General features: G+C 45.5%; 1 long non-coding RNA gene across 1 annotated transcript; it reads right to left on the bottom strand.

Moving 5' to 3' along the window:
* Nucleotides 1–5,164: 5,164 nt before the first annotated feature.
* LOC309797641 lies at nt 5,165–14,582 on the bottom strand. Its single transcript, XR_014292743.1, has 3 exons — nt 14,426–14,582; nt 12,814–12,992; nt 5,165–5,486 (listed from the first exon to the last, which is right to left on the bottom strand). It is a non-coding gene; the product is annotated as an uncharacterized lncRNA (long non-coding RNA).
* Between the last annotated feature and the right edge of the window lie 2,013 nt (nt 14,583–16,595).

Here is a 16,595-nt window from a genome sequence, read left to right as displayed (position 1 = left end):
GTTCTATCTATGCATCTATCTGTCATCTACATCTGTATCTTTCACGGTTTGTGAACAAGCTTTCACATAAGCACTAGAGACGTCCGCCAGCATTTTCCAGAAGAGGCCTGCAAATTGCTGGGGACTCCTCACAAACAGGGAATGGCCACAACCCCTGCCACACAGACTATGCGCGTGGCCCTCCTGACGTACTCCCACTCTCTCTCTGAATTTCCCGAGGTCTCAGATGAGGGTGCTGGCTGGAGGCAATGATCACGTGCAGGCTGACTCTTCTCCAGATTCTGATTCTCTTCCTGGGCCTATCGTCCTCAAGCACAGTCTCCATGTCCCTGGCCACACTGATCTCTCTCCTTCAGTCCTTCCCTCCCTCCCTCTCCTGCCTCCCAGTGCAGAGAATACTTTTTGACATTTGAGACGACATTTATCTTTTGTTCACAGAATTCTCACCTGTTCTACTGTGGCCTCCGTCGTGAACATTCCAAAGCTGAGAATTTTCTTTTTTTCTCCCTCATTTCTGCTGAGTCTTTACCTTCCTAATGCAGTGAACTCACAGTGCCTAGCTGACTGGATGGGGAAAAAAAAATCCAGGGAGCAAAGAGAAATAATAAAAGAATGTATCAGTTAATTTTTCATAGTGTTATCCAACTACATATTTTTAAAACTTTGGAATAATATTAGGAATCTTCTCTTTATAAAAAACTGAATTATTGGGCTTCCCTGGTGGAGCAGTGGTTAAGAATATGCCTGCGAATGCAGGGGACATGGGTTCGAGCCCTGGTCTGGGAAGATCCCACGTGCCACGGAGTAACTAAGCCCGCGCGCCACAACTACTGAGCCTGCGCTCTACAGCCCGTGTGCCACATCTACCGAGCCCACGTGCCACAACTACGGAAGCCTGCCTGCCTAGAGCCCATGCTCCGCAACAAGAGAAGCCACTGCAATGAGAAGCCCGTGCACCACAGCCAAGAGTAGCCCCCGCTCACTGCAACTAGAGAACGCCCGCTAGCAGCAACAAAGACCCAATGCAGCCCAAAATAAATTAATTAATTTTAAAATATTGAATTAGTTTCAAGGGTACAGTGTATAAAAGCACAGTAAAAGCCCCCCATTCGTAACCCCCCAACCCCACTCTCAAGATGGAATAGATATGCTGTGATACAATTTAGAGTCGTAGTACTACTCCTCCTCCCACCACATCCGAAATCCTCTGAGCCAGGTGCAGCAGCTTCCTTTCACAATGCTAGGACCCGCCACAAGACAGATGATAATCCCTTTGGACATTTCAAGGAGCGGCACCAAGGGAACAGTACCTGGGAAATGCCACTGACAGCTCAGAATATCCATGGCATCTCTAGAGCCTCGGCACTGCTCTCGCTCTGGGAATGAAGGTCCAAAAAGCACATCGGAGAATGTTCATAGTTGTAAACAAGCTCCACCTTTGAAACACAATCTACATAGAACCACATATACAAGCCTGCACAATGGATGAAGCCAAGGTCTCCTCCATGATTTCCCTTCTGACCACCTTATTGTCTCCTCAACCATAAAAGGTGAACTTGAAACTCAGGACCTTGCCTTGTCACCAGAAACATCCAAGCTTGGATCAGTCTTTCTAAGACCAGATACTTGCTCTCTGAACTATTAGAGACTTGTCACATACACAGAAGTAGAACAGGATTAGTTCTATCTACCTGGGGACCTGGAGTCTTTCACATTGCTCCTGTTCAAACTCTCAGAACAGCAAAACTTTACCTACAAAGGGTTCAAGCCATGACACTCCCAATTTCCACACACCTCCTCATCTCTTGTGAGTCACATGCAGCCAATTCCAGGAATTGGAAACATGGTTGTGAGGAGGAAACTGACTTTGGGGCTCCCCTTGGATATGGTCTTCCAGACTTACCAAAAGGCCATTAAGAGGAAGGTTTACCCCACCTCAGGGAAACCCGAGGCAGTACTTGCAGTCAAGGGCTGGCCATGGCTTCTGAGCTACATCCAAAAAGAATTTCATACTGTACCTCGATCTGCTGAAGCAATTTCTGACTGTCCGAGAGCCAGCATGTACCGCTCCTGAACTGCCTCCATTGTGGATCATCAGTAGGGCTGGCAGATTTAGTAAATAAAAATACAGGATACCCAGTTAAACTTGAACTTCACATGAATAATAAGTCATTATTTTTACTATAAGTAGATCCTATGTACTATTTGGGGCATACTTATCTTCAAAATGTACTCGTTGTTTTTCTGACATTCATATTTAACTAAACAGCCTATATTTTATCTGTCAACCCTACTCAGCAGAAATGATGGAGGCTTATAGAGATCCAGGAGACGCCTCAGCGCCTCCTCAGCTTTTATTTCTATGTCCTGGACAGCGAGCACGAACCTTCCACTCCCAGGCATTGGCTAGAATGGAGGATATTCTCTGTTTTAGAGCTTTTTCTACTTGTCATTGTTATTACCTTCCTTATTTTAAAGAGAGGTTTATTTTTTTCCAAACTTAATAGCTCATCCAAAAGTATTTCAAAGTTCATTAGACAAGGGAAAAACAACATGGTTCTGAAAAGTGAAGGAAACCGCCTGGTGTTTAGTAAAGAAGTCGTAGGGAGATTGAAAAAGCCAAACTTAATAAGCAAATCTCTCCAAGGGTATTTTCAGAGCTTGATACCCTCCCACACCCTGAAAATATTATTACATCAAGAATGTAGAACTGCTAACCAAATGTAAGGCTCCCATATGATTCTATCAAACTCAGGATGCTTCTTTACTAAGCAGTGAGCACACTTGCTGCCCCAGGGACCTTGGCAGTTGCAACATAGGGCTCTTCCCTTTGGGATGGAAACAGCAAGTTTTCCTGTGGTCTACACGCTGGCCCCAAAAATACTACACTCCCAATACTTGTCAACTTTACGTATTTTTCTACATAGCTCCATTTTTCTGTTACTATTTGGACTACATCCTAGACTTGACGTTACATAAATTGCATTCAAGAAGCTATTTTTAAAAGTCGGTAGGAAACCTTCAATCTATAGCTTGCAGTCCCTGGCTTACTTTCATCCAGGTGCATAAGGGTTTTCAAAAGTAGTCAGGTTAGTTACCCCGTATCACAGCCCCACGCTTGTGTCACAGATGTAAAAATGGAACAGGATATTTAAGGTTTTAGTTGCCAACTCATCAAGCCTCCCAGACAGAGGCAATAGAGCAAAATGATTACAGAGGCATGGATTTTGATTTGCTCCAGTGTCTTGGGCAAGTCACTTGGCCTCTGTATTTATTTGTACTTATCTGCACTTATCTGGCACCTGGGGGTTATAACTGTACCTGGTCCATGGGTACGTTGTACAAAAGATCTCTAAAGTAGTTACAAGAAACCGACACAGAGTAAGCACTCCACAGACATTGGCTATTACCTATTGGAAATATTTCTCCATGAAACAGATTACTTTATCAGTGGATGACTCGGTGGGAGACAGTGAATCACAGAATCACAGCATGTTGAAAGTGACCTAGTTCACACTCTTGTGTGAGAAAAAGAAAAGTGTGCATGTGTAGAAAATGTCTGAAACTTTACCTAACAAATAGTTCATCATGTTAACTTTGAGGATTAGAATAAATCAGGAAAGGAGTAGAGTGTACTTCAATTTCTATATCATTTGTGTGTCTACACTGAGACTCTGAATACACTGGACGTGCAATTTTATTTAATGTGGCGGGATAAAGGTTTTCAAGTTTTCCTGATCCATCCGTATTATTAGCTCAGAATTGCTGGCATTTCTTGCCATCTTCGGATCTACACCCATTTGAGTCAGTGGGCCATTCTGGACGGAGGAGATAATAGAGCAGAAGTGAAGTGAGAGAAAAGGTGAGACAAGATTTTCTCTTTTCTCTTCAAAGAGGAAAGGTCTTTGGAATGGGAACAACTCACAACCAAACTCTGGGGAAAGGATGTGATGGAAAATGAGACAAACATCCTACCCCTGTGATGAGAAGGATTCCCTGGGCTGGATGGAGGGAGGTCACAGGTGGCTGGACGAGGAAACCAACTAGCGAGAAACACACACAAGTGCACAGCAAACACCCTGAGGCCACTCAGCCTGACTCCATACAAACATGTGTCCAGCAGCCAGCCCTTCACCTGTGGCTCCCCAGCAAGACAGGTACCTCGGGGGTGCCAACTCATTCTGAGTCCATTATGCCTGGCCATTCGTAAACCGCTGTCTAACGTGTGAGGAATAAACTCTAAATGTTTATGAGGAAATTGGGGAAGGAGATTGAAAGGTTACTTAAACGGAAAAAAAAAGAAGTTCAGGAAGGCAGGATGGTAGAGAGACAAGAAAAAGACCTTAAAAGATAGAAAGGATTTGCCAAAGGAGAGAAGGAAAAAGAAATGATTCCGAATGGGTTAACCTGCAGCTAGGAAGTTAAGGAAGATTACTGATGTGTGAAGACTATGGAATAAAGTGAATAAAATTTATCAGAAGTTGCTGAGAATATGGTAAGAAGCATGATTATCACATTATGAATTGGCTGCAATGGCATTCTAGGGGGACACTAGGAAGGGGAAGCAAATGTTCATGAGATGACAGCAGCAGGTGGAAAGTTGTTTCAGGGGAAGATCCGTCTTGCAGAGGGTGTATCAGAGGAGGGCAAGTGTGAGCAAGCAAGGAAATACTAAGTGTATACGGCTCCTTCACTGAGTGCACCCAGCCCCGTGGTCAGCCTTGAGAACAAGCAGGACTTCAGGTACTGGAGCTACATTTCATTCATCAAGACTTGAGAAGACACCCTTAACTCAGGTCTTCTCTTCAAACTCCATCTTCCCTTCTTGACCTTCATTTGGCCTCTTCCCTTACCCACAAGCTGTGGACTGAGGCCACAGAGCAAGATGGGTCACTAGTGTCCTCCATCCCCGAGCGACTGTGGTTCACATCACTGGAGCACCAAAGGCAATAACCAAGTCACAGACACAAGAGTGTATGAAGAAGAAGAGATTCTGATAAGGCTTTCTGTGACAGTGTGGGCCAAGTCGGCTCTATATGGCTGGTATCACCTGAATTAGGAGCAGCCTTAGGGGAGAAGTTCTCAGAAGGCAGAGCCTGGCTCTCTAGAGGCTCTGCGTGCTCACAGCCCACTCCAAGACCTCAGTCACAGCTTTGGCCCCCAATATCTCTCCCTCTACCTACTCACAGTTTTTGAAGTCTTCTTTCCTCCACATTTCTCTTGAGAGGTGGAGCAGGAAGATGAGCTTCAGGCCAGCTCAGACTCCCCTGGGATCCCAGCAGGATGCCTATCATTAACCTCCCACCTTCTAGGAAGCTCCTGAGATCTCCACATTTGGGGGAGTTTTCATTTCCGCTGTGCTTCAAATGGCTGGCTGGAGATGGCCTGTTGGAAGGTGGCTAAAAGCAAGTAGCAATCCTTCGGGCAGCCTGGCCCTTCTCGACTGTCAGACATCTTCAGGGATATTCTAGGAAACGTTGTTTGTTCTAGAGAAGGGAGGGAAACAATCCAATTGTCCAATAATGCTTGAATGGAAAATAAATGATGCTATACGCATGTGATGAAATAATAGCAAACGGTCAAAAATCAAAGACCTAGATCTATATGGATTCACGTGGAGAAATCTTGAAAACGTAATATTGATCGAAAGAAAAGAAGATCAAGAACGTTAGATTGTGATAACAGGTATGTAAGTATTGAAATATTTAAATCAATTCAACATATTGCTTCTATATATATAGATGCAAGAAAATAAACTTGATCCAAAGAACACATTATTTACATTTAATATGCTCATTTATCTACGAGACCCAAAAGAACCCACAGATAAACTAGCAGGAACTAATAAGACGGTTCAACAAGGCACACACATACAAGATCAATAAATGTTAAAAATCAATCAGGCTCCTCTACACTGGCGATAACAAATTAGAAACTGTAAAAGAAAATAAGGAAAAAATAAGATCTAAAAATAGTCACAAGAGCTATATAAATTATTTAGAGCTAAGCATACGTAGAAGGAAATAGAACTAACAAACTGAGTACGACCAGTGAAACTCCGCCCAACCCAAGGTTAGGAAAAGACTGTTGTTACTTTATGAGAACAGACCCTCTTCTTAAGGAGCAGATCAGTAAGTGAGAGTGAATCAAAGAAACACAGCATTTGAAAAGTCAGCTAGTCCAAGCCTCTTGATTGCACATACAGAAGCTGAAGCCCAGATAGGTTGAGTTACTTGGTAAAGGGCCCAATGTCCTGACTCAAGGACTAACATTTTTCACTCATTCGTAAGACACAATCAAATTCAGTACCTTGGAAAGAGATGGGAAAAAAATGAAGAAATCAATTATATAGTTCTTCATCTTTAAGTACAGAAATAGCCGTGACAAAATTACATGTATGGAGGGAAAATTGCAGTGCAGAGTTTAAAATGTCAACAATCCACAGGGAAACTGGAGACCATTTAAAATATTCAGATTAAATCTCTCTAGAAAAGACATTAAAAGATCTCCAGAAGAAGTAAAGCTGTCACTGTTTGCTGATGACATGATACTATACATAGAGAATCCTAAAGATGCTACCAGAAAACTACTAGAGCTAATCAATGAATTTGGTAAAGTAGCAGGATACAAAATTAATGCACAGAAATCTCTGGCATTCCTGTACACTAATGATGAAAAATCTGAAAATGAAATCAAGAAAACACTCCCATTTACCATTGCAACAAAAACAATAAACTATCTAGGAATAAACCTACCTAAGGAGACAAAAGACCTGTATGCAGAGAATTATAAGACACTGATGAAAGAAATTAAAGATGATACAAATAGATGGAGAGATATACCATGCTCCTGGATTGGAAGAATCAATATTGTGAAAACGACTCTACTACCCAAAGCAATCTACAGATTCAATGCAATCCCTATCAAACTACCACTGGCATTTTCCACAGAACTAGAACAAAAAATTTCAACATTTGTTTGGAGAAACAAAAGACCCCGAATAGCCAAAGCAATCTTGAGAACGAAAAACGGAGCTGGAGGAATCAGGCTCCCTGACTTCAGACTATACTACAAAGCTACAGTAATCAAGACAGTGTGGTACTGGCACAAAAACAGAAAGATAGATCAATGGAACAGGATAGAAAGCCCAGAGATAAACCCACGCACATATGGTCAACTTATCTTTGATAAAGGAGGCAGGAATGTACAGTGGAGAAAGGACAGCCTCTTCAATAAGTGGTGCTGGGAAAACTGGACAGGGACATGTAAAAGTATGAGATTACATCATTCCCTAACACCATACACAAAAATAAGCTCAAAATGGATTAAAGACCTAAATGTAAGGCCAGAAACTATCAAACTCTTAGAGGAAAACATAGGCAGAACACTCTATGACATAAATCACAGCAAGATCCTTTTGGACCCACCTCCTAGAGAAATGGAAATAAAAACAAAGATAAACAAATGGGACCCAAAGAAACTTCAAAGCTTTTGCACAGCAAAGGAAACCATAAACAAGACCAAAAGACAACCCTCAGAATGGGAGAAAATATTTGCAAATGAAGCAACTGACAAAGGATTAATCTCCAAAATTTATAAACAGCTCATGCAGCTCAATAGCTAAAAAACAAACAACCCAATCCAAAAATGGGCAGAAGACTTAAATAGGCATTTCTCCAAAGAAGATATACAGACTACCAACAAACACATGAAAGAATGTTCAACATCATTAATCATTAGAGAAATGCAAATCAAAACTACAATGAGATACCATCTCACACCAGTCAGAATGGCCATCATCAAGAAATCTAGAAACAATAAATACTGGAGAGGGTGTGGAGAAAAGGGAACACTCTTGCACTGCTGGTGGGAATGTGAATTGGTACAGCCACTGTGGAGAACAGTATGGAGGTTCCTTAAAAAACTACAAATAGAACTACCATATGATCCAGCAATCCCACTACTAGGCATATACCCTGAGAAAACCATAATTCAAAAAGAGACATGGACCAAAATGTTCATTGCAGCTCTATTCACAATAGCCCGGAGCTGGAAACAACCTAAGTGTCCATCATCGGATGAATGGATAAAGAAGATGTGGCACATATATACAATGGAATATTACTCAGCCATAAAAAGAAATGAAACTGAGCTATTTGTAATGAGGTGGATAGACCTAGAGTCTGCCATACAGAGTGAAGTTAAGTCAGAAAGAGAAAGACAAATACCGTATGCTAACACATATATATGGAATTTAAAAAAAAGTCATGAAGAACCTAGGGGTAAAACGGGAATACAGACACAGACCTACTTGAGAATGGACTTGAGGATATGGGGAGGGGGAAGGGTAAGCTGTGACAAAACGAAAGAGAGGCATGGACATATATACACTACCAAACGTAAGGTAGATAGATAGTGGGAAGCAGCCGCAGAGCACAGGGAGATCAGCTCGGTGCTTTGTGACCACCTGGAGGGGTGGGATGGGGAGGGTGGGAGGGAGGGAGATGCATGAGGGAAGGGATGTGGGAACAGATGTATATGTATGACTGATTCACTTTGTTATAAAGCAGAAACTAAAAATAAAAAAGATCTCCAATCAAACTGTTCATTTTATAATAGACATGGTATGATACAATTTATAATAGATATGGTATGAACCTTTCCCTTTCACGGGAAAGGTTCGGCTGGGAAAAAGGAATTGTTCTTGAAAATGGGGCCTGTGCTATTGCAGACACTGTGCTCAACCTAGGTCCACCGAATGCTCTGATGTCATCACTGAGGTCACAGAATTCCGCTGTGCGCCTGGCAACCTTGCAAACATAACAGCCCTGGTGAGCACTAGGCAGTACTGCTGGTTCACTCAGTGGTACAAGTTTTTCAGCCATTTAGGAGACTTGACTATTTTTATTTGTACTGAATCATTTCAACGGATTGCCCAAGAGCCAACAAGGGCCAACCTGTAGGGAAGAGGAGGAGTTGGACATCTCTTGAGGCATCTTCTAAGGGAGACTTCTAGTTGGTACGATGGAACGGCGACAAAAGAGGAAACATCTGGAAAATGAAGAGTCCCAGGAAACTGCCGAGAACAGAGGAGGTATGTGGGGGGCAACTTGTCTGGGGCACATGGGTTTCTGCCAAACTGAACCTTCTCTAGGAAGCGGGGGACTGAGAACGTGTCACCTGTGAAGCAGGGAGTGAGAGACCTTGTCTCACTGATGCTGCCGTATCCATCCGGAGGGTCCCTGTGGTGTGAGATGGCACAGAACGGCCAGATGGCCCCTGGGAGATGGGAGGTCAGCTCCGATGGTCTGAGGACTCTCTCCTGGGGCAGCCGGGCCTGGAGCTTTGTCGGACTCACAGCAGGCTGCATCCTGCTTGCACAGACCTAGAGGTGCAGCTTTTCTCAGTCCCCGATTTCTCTCTTATTCTCTTGGATCTTTCCCTGGGGTCAAGAGGTGGGGATGTGAAGGATGCAAGGATGCTGAGAGAGACCCAGGAGTTGCTTGGCCTCTTTTACCAAAGTGGAAAGAGAAGCCCCATGAGTTGAAGGCCCTGTTGAAAAATATCTTGACAAGTGGAATGCACTTCGGAAGAAGATTGTTTGTCTAGGGATGGTGTCATATTGAAAGCAAGGAGGTTTTATTCCTTCAACAGGAAGAATTTCCCAAAGGAGATCAAGGGAAGGGAAGGGTTTTCCAGAGACTGAGACCGCGTGGGCGGGGGTGAGAAATGGCCTCAGGGTCCTGCAGGGAGCTCTGAGAGCCACGGGCCACGGGGTGCCTGCGTGCATTAAATGTAGGCGAGTAGCTTGCCCTGGGAGAGGGGTGGTCACCCCAGAGCTCCAGCTAGAGGCCTCTGCCCCACATTAGAGCCCAGTAGCTCCTACCAGGCCCAGGGCCCTGGAGACTGTAGGATGGGCCCTGGGAATGGAGCTCTAGACAGCAGGCAGATTTTCAGGCAGTGGCTGGGACAGGCTGGGGAAGGCAATGACTGCCCCTGACCATTCAGAATATTTTGCTCTATGTTCCTCTGTGTGTGTGGGTGTGTGAATGTGTGTGTGTGTGTGTGTGTGTGTGTGAGTGTGTGTCTGTGTGTTTGTGGTATTGCAGAGAAGAGCGGGATGAATGGGGGTAGAGTGCTTACCAGATAGAAAGTCTGCGTGGTAAAGTTCTTGTCACCCTGCCTGGACCTGGCTGACACTCGGTGTACGTAAGAGTGTATACAGAATTCTTGTTAGGGGTGTTTTATGAGACAGTAACTCATACACCCATGTACACTCTGATACAGCAAAAATATCACACACCCCACATATAACTTCCTTATTAAACCACACACAGCACATGGAGGTATATACACGCATCCCTCTTGTACTACGTTCTCATACAACCCACCTGTATCACAATCCTTTCCTCCAACACCAAACGCTGGAGATGAGATATGTATATAGACACACACACTATCTATATATGACACACACACACACACACACACTATATATATATGTATCTCAACTCTCGCACAAACACAGCTAACTTCAGCCATCTCTAAATACCTCTATAAAAACCAGTCACGTGTCATACACACCACACTTATAACACATTCTTGAGTAATGCCAGACCCGCTTTGTACCAACCACAGTAAACCACAGTCTCACTAACCCATGTCAGGGTTGCCAGAGAAAATATGGGCTATCCAGTTCAATTTGAATTCCAGATAAACAACAAGTAATGTTTCAGTATCAGGATGTCCCAAATATTGTATGGGCCATACTTACACTCAAAATAAGTCAGACCAAATACTGCATGGGAATACTTACACTAAAAAATTATTCTGGGTTTATCTGAAACTGAAATTTAACTGGGTGCCCTGTATTTTTGTTCGCTAAGTCTGGCAACCCTTATAAACCTACCACCAGCTGATGTATTATATATTTACTGTAGTTTTGTTTAGTGTGTGTCTTCCCCTACTAGAATGTGCAGCATTACCAGAGACTACAACAATGGAAGAGTGCCAGATACACAGGACTAGCTGCTCACTGAATCTTGGTGAATGAATGAATCAACACACACCATAAATACAAGCCACACCGTGTAATGAGGAAAAGTTACATGTCCCAGAATTCCTGACTTGTGAACAGAAACCATGCACACAAAGGCCACAGACACAGATAGACACATCTGCACTGTGCTCCCCACGCCAACCCCACACTCACCACAGACATAACTGATACACATCACTCACTCTTCCCACACACTCACAGTCACCACCGACGCCTACATTACCAACAAGACAGTGAGAGAATAAGTATTGATTGGAATTAAATCCTGGAGTATCCACTGGGAACCACACTCTCAACTGTGTGTATTCACTGCACCTGACACGTGTCACACACTCAGTAAATATTTGTGGACAGAGGACTGATGAACCCACCCTGAGCCTTTCATTCCTCCCTCAGGAATCTCGAAGTCACAAGAGGATCCCCCTCGGCTTGGATCCACTGTGGTGGCCCAAGGCTGCAGCCCAGGGGCAGGGGAGGTCTCCTCTGCCTCTAAATACTTCTTCTGTACTTCTACTCCACGCAAGCTCATCTACGCTGGTAAGGGCGCGGGGCTCCTCGGGTGAGGGGGTGCTTGGCTGTGAGGCAGGAGGCACACAGATCCCACGGAGGCTGAGAGGAAATCCAGGGTCATCAGAGGTGATGAGGGCTCTGTGGAAGAGCCTGGGCAGGATGGCTGAGCTGTTACGAGGGCGTGGGTGCCAGCTGAGTGTGGGGGTGTGTGTGTGTGTGAATACTGCTACTACCATGGTGGGGAAGTCAAGGAGCAGGGGCCGGAAAGGTCTGGGCTTGAGGTGGAGGGAAGAGGGACCAGATTAAGCATCTTCAGAGGAAAATGTAGGCTTTGTCTTTGCCTTTGCTTCCAGAGAAGGACAGAGTTCTGCATCATAGACCTCCAGGCTCAGAGCAGGACCATCCAGCTCAGGTCCACACAGCTCACACATACATGCGCCCTCCAGGCACAGCCCTTCTCAGTGCACACATAAACCCCAAGCACGTGATCCACAATGCTCCTCTCCTGCACCACAGCCCCATTCCACAAGGAATGCACCACCGATATTCCCAAACTCACACTCCTCGTCGTATACGCATCCAGCCGCATCCCTCCCATACCACAGCCCTCACCACCATACTCCACACCCCTGTATACAGACACCGCTCCAGTATCCCCCCCACGCACACGAAAAGCCCACAGATGACACCAGATACACCACTCCGTCCTACGGCCAACAGACACCAAGCTCACGACATAGCCATGTCGTGCAAATGTCCCTCTCTCGTCTACCACACCTGCTCCCTCAGCTTCCGGCATGGCCCATGCATGTTATTATGTTTTTAATTTCCTTTTTCAGGAATCCGGAGGTTTCATCGAGACACTGCCCAGCCTAGACCACCCCTAGCCCAGGATCAGGAAGAAGGAGAGACCGCTTCCCCATCATACTGTGTCTCCTCCTCACCCTCTTCACCCTGTAAGAACTATCTGCACCCAGACAAAGAGGAAAGGGGCATGAAAATATACTACATGCAGGTACAAGTCAACAAGGGTGTCGCTGTCTCCTGGAAGACAAAGAAACCCTTGGAGTTGCCTGAAAAGCAGCTGAGGATAGAAGAAGTGACCCTTCCTGAGGATGTGTGCGCAGTAGCCACTGACCCCTCTTCTGATGTGTCCACCGAAAGCCTCCTGTCTGACAGTGAGCCCACTGGGGAGGAGAAAGAGTATGAGGAAAGGGCAGAGCCAGGCAGCCCATCAGGGTCACCTGCCGTCGAGGAGAGACCCAGCGCCAAGACAGCGGACTGGATGGTGACCATGGAGACCGGCTTCAGGTGCATGGCTTGCTGCCGGGTCTTCCCCACCTTGGAGATCCTCCAACAGCACGTGAACTTCGGCGTCCTGGAGGGCTTCAGCTGCCGTGTCTTTCATCTCACCATGGCCAAGCTGATGGGCAATGTGGAATCCAGAGCACCCCCGAGGAAGAGGAGGAGGAGGAGGAGGAGGAGGAAGAGAAGCAAGAAGAAAAGGAGAATGAGGGAGAGCAGCCCACGGGGGAAGGCCCCAGCCCGAAGAGACCCCGCAGGTAGGGTCTTTTCTCTCTTTTGATTTCCACACAGCAACTGAGATTCATGGGACAGAAGTCCTGGAAGACGGTGTGGCCGTCCCTTGGAAGAGGTAAGGCTTGAGGCTGGCAGTCTTCTGAGCCTATGTCACGAGGGCCCAGAGGAGTCCAAGGGGCCGCACACATGTGCTGGTTGACCTCATGGCTCTGCAGTTGCATCCGCTTGGGACACGCCCAGCACTACCAAAGGAACTGAGCTCTGTTGACTTAATCAAGAAGGTGGAGCCTTTTCCTAGGAGTTTTCTCAGGGTCTGCACGATGGACCTCAACTCTTAGAGGACGTACTGCCAGCAGCTCCTTCTCGGCAGAGAGAGCCAGGTGTGGTGTGAAGAGAGGACAGGGGCCCTTGCAGGACCACAACTTTGAGGTCTGAGAGCCTTGGGCCTGAGCCGAGGTCTCACCCTGACCACTGGACCTAGCCTTCTGTGACAAAGGGGAATATGAAAGAGAGTCACGTGGAAGTGAGGTCCCCCGAGATATGGAAATGTTCCAGAACCTTCGTTGCGTGGCAGTTGATCTGGAGCCAAGCTCACTGTGGTGTGTGTGGCTCTGAGCATTAAGGCAACGCTGGAGGGTAACCCTGACCAGCAGAGCTTGGAGTGCTTCTTGTCTCTTCCTGTTCTACCTCATTTGTTTTATCCCTTCCAGGGAGAAGAAAGGACCCTCGGGAGAGTAGCAGACAGAATGCCGTGGTCTGAAGGAGGATGAAGGGACCGGCACTCAGTCTAACATCATATGACAATAGAAACGTCCTATGCAATAAAGGGCATTTTCCAAACCTTTCCTGGAGGTTTTATTTAATTACATTGTTCTATCTATGCATCTATCTGTCATCTACATCTGTATCTTTCACGGTTTGTGAACAAGCTTTCACATAAGCACTAGAGACGTCCGCCAGCATTTTCCAGAAGAGGCCTGCAAATTGCTGGGGACTCCTCACAAATAGGGAATGGCCACAACCCCTGCCACACAGACTATGCGCGTGGCCCTCCTGACGTACTCCCACTCTCTCTCTGAATTTCCCGAGGTCTCAGATGAGGGTGCTGGCTGGAGGCAATGATCACGTGCAGGCTGACTCTTCTCCAGATTCTGATTCTCTTCCTGGGCCTATCGTCCTCAAGCACAGTCTCCATGTCCCTGGCCACACTGATCTCTCTCCTTCAGTCCTTCCCTCCCTCCCTCTCCTGCCTCCCAGTGCAGAGAATACTTTTTGACATTTGAGACGACATTTATCTTTTGTTCACAGAATTCTCACCTGTTCTACTGTGGCCTCCGTTGTGAACATTCCAAAGCTGAGAATTTTCTTTTTTTCTCCCTCATTTCTGCTGAGTCTTTACCTTCCTAATGCAGTGAACTCACAGTGCCTAGCTGACTGGATGGGGAAAAAAATCCAGGGAGCAAAGAGAAATAATAAAAGAATGTATCAGCTAATTTTTCATAGTGTTATCCAACTACATATTTTTAAAACTTTGGAATAATATTAGGAATCTTCTCTTTATAAAAAACTGAATTATTGGGCTTCCCTGGTGGAGCAGTGGTTAAGAATATGCCTGCGAATGCAGGGGACATGGGTTCGAGCCCTGGTCTGGGAAGATCCCACGTGCCACGGAGTAACTAAGCCCGCGCGCCACAACTACTGAGCCTGCGCTCTACAGCCCGTGTGCCACATCTACCGAGCCCACGTGCCACAACTACGGAAGCCTGCCTGCCTAGAGCCCATGCTCCGCAACAAGAGAAGCCACTGCAATGAGAAGCCCGTGCACCACAGCCAAGAGTAGCCCCCGCTCACTGCAACTAGAGAACGCCCGCTAGCAGCAACAAAGACCCAATGCAGCCCAAAATAAATTAATTAATTTTAAAATATTGAATTAGTTTCAAGGGTACAGTGTATAAAAGCACAGTAAAAGCCCCCCATTCGTAACCCCCCAACCCCACTCTCAAGATGGAATAGATATGCTGTGATACAATTTAGAGTCGTAGTACTCCTCCTCCTCCCACCACATCCGAAATCCTCTGAGCCAGGTGCAGCAGCTTCCTTTCACAATGCTAGGACCCGCCACAAGACAGATGATAATCCCTTTGGACATTTCAAGGAGCGGCACCAAGGGAACAGTACCTGGGAAATGCCACTGACAGCTCAGAATATCCATGGCATCTCTAGAGCCTCGGCACTGCTCTCGCTCTGGGAATGAAGGTCCAAAAAGCACATCGGAGAATGTTCATAGTTGTAAACAAGCTCCACCTTTGAAACACAATCTACATAGAACCACATATACAAGCCTGCACAATGGATGAAGCCAAGGTCTCCTCCATGATTTCCCTTCTGACCACCTTATTGTCTCCTCAACCATAAAAGGTGAACTTGAAACTCAGGACCTTGCCTTGTCACCAGAAACATCCAAGCTTGGATCAGTCTTTCTAAGACCAGATACTTGCTCTCTGAACTATTAGAGACTTGTCACATACACAGAAGTAGAACAGGATTAGTTCTATCTACCTGGGGACCTGGAGTCTTTCACATTGCTCCTGTTCAAACTCTCAGAACAGCAAAACTTTACCTACAAAGGGTTCAAGCCATGACACTCCCAATTTCCACACACCTCCTCATCTCTTGTGAGTCACATGCAGCCAATTCCAGGAATTGGAAACATGGTTGTGAGGAGGAAACTGACTTTGGGGCTCCCCTTGGATATGGTCTTCCAGACTTACCAAAAGGCCATTAAGAGGAAGGTTTACCCCACCTCAGGGAAACCCGAGGCAGTACTTGCAGTCAAGGGCTGGCCATGGCTTCTGAGCTACATCCAAAAAGAATTTCATACTGTACCTCGATCTGCTGAAGCAATTTCTGACTGTCCGAGAGCCAGCATGTACCGCTCCTGAACTGCCTCCATTGTGGATCATCAGTAGGGCTGGCAGATTTAGTAAATAAAAATACAGGATACCCAGTTAAACTTGAACTTCACATGAATAATAAGTCATTATTTTTACTATAAGTAGATCCTATGTACTATTTGGGGCATACTTATCTTCAAAATGTACTCGTTGTTTTTCTGACATTCATATTTAACTAAACAGCCTATATTTTATCTGTCAACCCTACTCAGCAGAAATGATGGAGGCTTATAGAGATCCAGGAGACGCCTCAGCGCCTCCTCAGCTTTTATTTCTACCTCCTGGACAGCGAGCACGAACCTTCCACTCCCAGGCATTGGCTAGAATGGAGGATATTCTCTGTTTTAGAGCTTTTTCTACTTGTCATTGTTATTACCTTCCTTATTTTAAAGAGAGGTTTATTTTTTTCCAAACTTAATAGCTCATCCAAAAGTATTTCAAAGTTCATTAGACAAGGGAAAAACAACATGGTTCTGAAAAGTGAAGGAAACCGCCTGGTGTTTAGTAAAGAAGTCGTAGGGAGATTGAAAAAG

The sequence above is a fragment of the Mesoplodon mirus genome (assembly GCF_964341445.2).
Source record: "Mesoplodon mirus genome assembly, contig: HAP1_SCAFFOLD_816, whole genome shotgun sequence".
NCBI classification, from domain to species: Eukaryota; Metazoa; Chordata; class Mammalia; order Artiodactyla; family Ziphiidae; genus Mesoplodon; species Mesoplodon mirus.
Note: the sequence above shows the minus strand (reverse complement) of the source record. Positions and strands in the feature narration are given on the sequence as shown.